The sequence below is a fragment of the Gossypium arboreum genome, chromosome 13 (genome assembly GCF_025698485.1).
Source record: "Gossypium arboreum isolate Shixiya-1 chromosome 13, ASM2569848v2, whole genome shotgun sequence".
NCBI classification, from domain to species: domain Eukaryota; kingdom Viridiplantae; phylum Streptophyta; class Magnoliopsida; order Malvales; family Malvaceae; genus Gossypium; species Gossypium arboreum.
The window spans coordinates 62,818,967-62,823,601 of NC_069082.1; the positions used below are offsets into that span (position 1 = coordinate 62,818,967).

Sequence of the window (4,635 nt, forward strand, 5' to 3'; positions counted from 1 at the left end):
ACTTTTGACTACTTTGCAATTTAGTCCTTGTTACACAAAATGGCAAATTTATGCAAATTACCCTTAACCCATGTATAGCTGAATTTTACATAACTTTATAGCAGCTCATATTTTCATTTTATTCACATTTTCAACCAAAACATTTCTATCTTTCACAATTTAATCCCTAATTCTCATTTTTGTCAAAAATCACTTTATAAAACATATATATCTATTAACAACCATCGATAATCTAACAAGAAACTTCAAAATACCCAGGAATTCAACAATGGCATATCTCAAAACTATATCATTTTCAAAAATAAAGGTACGGGCTAGCTAGATTAAACTGTAACGAGCTCAAAAACGTAGAAATCATTAAAAACTGGGAAAAAATCGTACCTTAATTATCTAATGAACCATGGCCAAATGAAAACCTAGAGTTTCTTCTTTTCTTCTTGCCAAATTTTTCTAAGAAATATGATGATGATATAAAATAAATTTTTGGCTTTGTTTATTATAACATTTATAACTAATTTACCATTATAACCTTGTTAATATAACCTAAACATCATTTAAACAATGTCCAAGAATGTCCACTTACATTATAAATGGACTAATTACATAATAAGAACTTCCATATTAATAAACCATAGCTATTTAATACATTTAAACAATAGACTTCAAATTTTACACGTTACACGATTTAGTCCTTTTTACCGAATGAAGCATTTAAGCAGTAAAATTTCTTTACAAAACTTTCACATAATAATTCTATCATACTGTAAACATAAATAAATTAATAAAATAAATATTTTGACTTCAAATTTGTGGTCCTGAAACCACTGTTCTGATTTGACCTAAAAACGGGCTATTACAATTATGTTGCATGGAGGAAGGAATGTGCAACGTGCTTTAACCTACTAACAAAAGAAATAATAAAGTGTTATAATGTGTGAAAGAATGATAAAAAGAAAAAAAATGAAAACCTAAGGATAAGAGTTAGTGAAAATTGCTGAAACCCGAAAACTCGAAAAATTGCAAAGCAATTTGACAAACTTTGTTTAAGATGTTCTTGATTTCCAAAAATCACAAATTTTAAATTAGAGCCTCCTCAAATAATTTAGATCTAATCTGAAAAGTTTTGGCACAAAATTCAACCCACAGAATTTTAAATTTTTTTTGTATTTTCTTTTTTTCATTAATTTTTGTGGAAAATATTTTTTATACTCCAAAATAGTGCCAAGAAATAGTAAGTAAACTTTTAGATCGGTTGAAAAACGTTTACCCACTAAAAAATATTTTTTCTAAAAACTACCAGGGTAAAAAAATTATTTTGAGGTTTTTTGCTAGAAATTAGTTTATAAAAACAAAAAGAACGCCTAAAACGCCCAAGCCTGATACCAAATGATAAAGAATGAGTTAGATGAATGCGGAAGCGGATCGTAAAGTTTGTGAAGAAACTCGCAGATTTGACTTAGGGCTCTAGACGTTTGGAAAGAAACTTGGATTTTGAAACAGCTTGAAGCACAAATGAATCCAAGTCATATAAAAATAAAGAAAAATAATAAATAATTAAGATGAATAAAATAGAATAACGAAATCTAAGATATAGAATTAATAAAGAAGATAGATGGAAAGATAGAACATGGTATGTAGAAGTCCTAAAAAGCCTTGGAAACACGAGGAATCCACAACCCCTTTCAAGCGGCTCTAATTTCCGCTCCAAAAAAGAAAACTTGGAAAGAAAAATTTTAAAGTTGATCCTCACAATCTAAAAGATTGTTAAAACTCTTCTAAAAGAAACTCAAAAGAAATTGTTGAAATGAAAACTCAAAGAGAATTTATTAACTCAAAAGAGAAGTTGAATAATAATAAATTGAATGAATTATGTAAAATGCAAAGGTTTATATACAAAGCTAGCTAAGTAAATCTAAATAAAACTCTTTAAGTATACTAGAACTCTAATTTAATTAAACAAGAAGTAGTTTTAAACTAAATTTTCTTGTTAACATAAAACTCCTAAATAACTTAAAATACTTAATAATTATCAAAATTCAGAATAAAATAATAAGAGCTAATAAATACAATATTGATCTCATATATAATAAAAATTAAGCCTAAAACCAGAACCAAATATGAAACGTCTAGGCTTGTGGGATCAATTGGGGTCCCTGAAGTGAAGTGCCTAAACTTGTTAGCATTTTCCACATGGGATTGTCATCGTAGATTGAGAGTTTAGGCCCATGAATAAAATTAGTCCCTTCTAATTCATTATTGCTCCAAAATCCATCGTCTTGAAACTTCAACTCTTCTTCTAAAATTTTTTTCGTGATAAAGTCTTGAACGAATAAGTTGAGTTTTAACTTTAGCTGTTTGGATTTGGATCTCATAATTGGGCCTTGAGAGAAACTAAGCTCATCTCTATTATGGCTTTTGAATTAGGCTGAGTTGCTCATATCAACCTCTATAAAATAATACCCTTGGGACCCGAAAAAATTATTATATTATTGAGGTTATTAGTTTATCGATAAATAAATATTTTATTAATTTATCGACAAATAAATATTTATTAATTTATAGAATATTTCATACTTTATGCATGGGTTTTTTTTAATCAAAATCCAATATGCATGTAGGTGTAATGACTCAACGTCAATTGGTTCATGTAACAAAAAAAAAGAGTTAATTAATTGGTTCATGTAACCAAAAAGAAAAAAGAGTTAATGGTTTCAAAATCCAATACGTATATATTCATTGGATAGATTAAAAATTTTATTATAAATAAACACATGTACATATCAAAATATTGTAATTCATATAATATTTTCCTCCATGGCTTCTCATTTGAAAGGTGTAAAAAAGTCTACGTTGACAAATGAGATGAGAAAAGCATTATGTGAGTACAAAAATGAGCATCCTTCTTCAAGTCAAAATGATTTGCAGCAATGGGTTCAACAAACATTTGATCTCTTTGTTAGCCAATCAACAATATCAAACTCTTAAACGGTCATCTGAATATTTGTTAAAAGAGATAAAGAATGGCAATGTTAAAAGGCACAAAACAGGCTTATTTTATCGTTTGCAAGCAGATCATTCACTGGCTACAAAGCAATTAGAAGGACAAAAAAAGGACAAGGAAAGACTTATTGTTCTGGTTTGCTGCAATGGGGATGGTTCAGATAAAGTGCCTCTTTGGGTTATTGGTAAGTTTGCTAATCCTAAATGCTTTAAACATGTGAATATTGACAATCCTAACTGTCATTATCGAGCCAAAAAAAAGCATGGATTACTGGATTACTTTTTCAAGATTTTGTTCGCTATTTTGATGCTAGAATGACTTGTAGAAATGTGTTGCTTATAGTAGACAATTGCCCAGCCCATCCCAAGGTTATTGAAGGCTTGAGAAACGTTGAATTTTTTTTTTTTTGCCTTCAAATTTAACATCAAAAATTCAACCATGTGATGTTGGAATTATTAGAACAATTAAGATTTATTATCAGCGTCGCTTTTATTCTAGCATCTTGGAAGGTTACTTGAAAGGAGAAATAAATCTTGAAAAGATTAATGTATTGGATGGCATCCATTTTATTAATGCTGCTTGGAATATTGATGTGAAGCTTACAACTATTGCAAATTATTTCCGACATTGCAAAATCCGATCCGAGGAGGATATGCCTCTCGAACAATAAATTGGTGATGTTGAAGGCATTCATAAATTAAAAGAAGTAATTTCTAACTTACACTATAGAAATGCTATGGATGTTGAGCAAATTTGAATTATCCCAGTGAAAATGAATCTTTGATGGAGTCACCTACAGGTGAAAATTTATTCAATGAGTAATGGATGTGCAAACTGATGACGAGCAAGATCCAAATGACAGTAGTGTTTTACCACATGTTTCACCAAAATAGGCTTTTCTAGTTGTGGATACCTTGAAGAATTATTCAATACAGCACGAGAAGAATATACTAGATTTGGTTTATGCCCTTCTAAAAGTTAAAGATGAAATTGTATTTGATTCACATGCCAAGAAGAAGCAGTTAACTATAGATGCAGATTTTAGCAAAGAATAAAACTGAAAAAAAAAATAAGAGTTGTCTAGAAAGCACTTTAGTTTTATGTATTGTATATAAAATTTTCAGTATATTTAATGAATTATTATTTTATATTTTCATTGGGCCCTCAAGGATTTTTCTACAAATTATTATCTTATGTATTTAGCGAGAATATTTATTTTATCCCCTTGGCCCAAGTCGGAATCGAAAAAAATTATTATTTAATTGAGATTATTAATTTATCGAATATTCATTTATTGAGGTTTTACTGTAATTGCAATTACTAGAGCCTAATTGTCTATGGCTGATTGGTCCTCCGCTAGCTCAACAAAAGCTCGATCAAACTACATTTGAATTAGAAGAAAATTCTGACTTTGGAAATAATTTAATTGAGTCAATTTATTCGATATGGAATAAAATTAGGTGGTAGTGAGAATTTTTCAACTAGAGAATTTGATTAACAAATTTTCTTGAAAATTTAATCAGTAAAATCTTAGTGATTTTTGGGAAAATTAATTTTGACCAAGTAAAATTAAATTTATCAAATTAATTAAAATTAATATGATATTTTTTAAAATTAATTTTCAAGTCAGACAA

The 4,635-nt window shown here is 28.6% G+C and overlaps 1 pseudogene; it reads left to right on the plus strand.

The window, feature by feature from the left end:
• Positions 1-2,890: 2,890 nt before the first annotated feature.
• LOC128286812 (uncharacterized) lies at positions 2,891-3,823 on the plus strand (annotated as a pseudogene).
• The last annotated feature ends 812 nt before the right edge of the window (positions 3,824-4,635 follow it).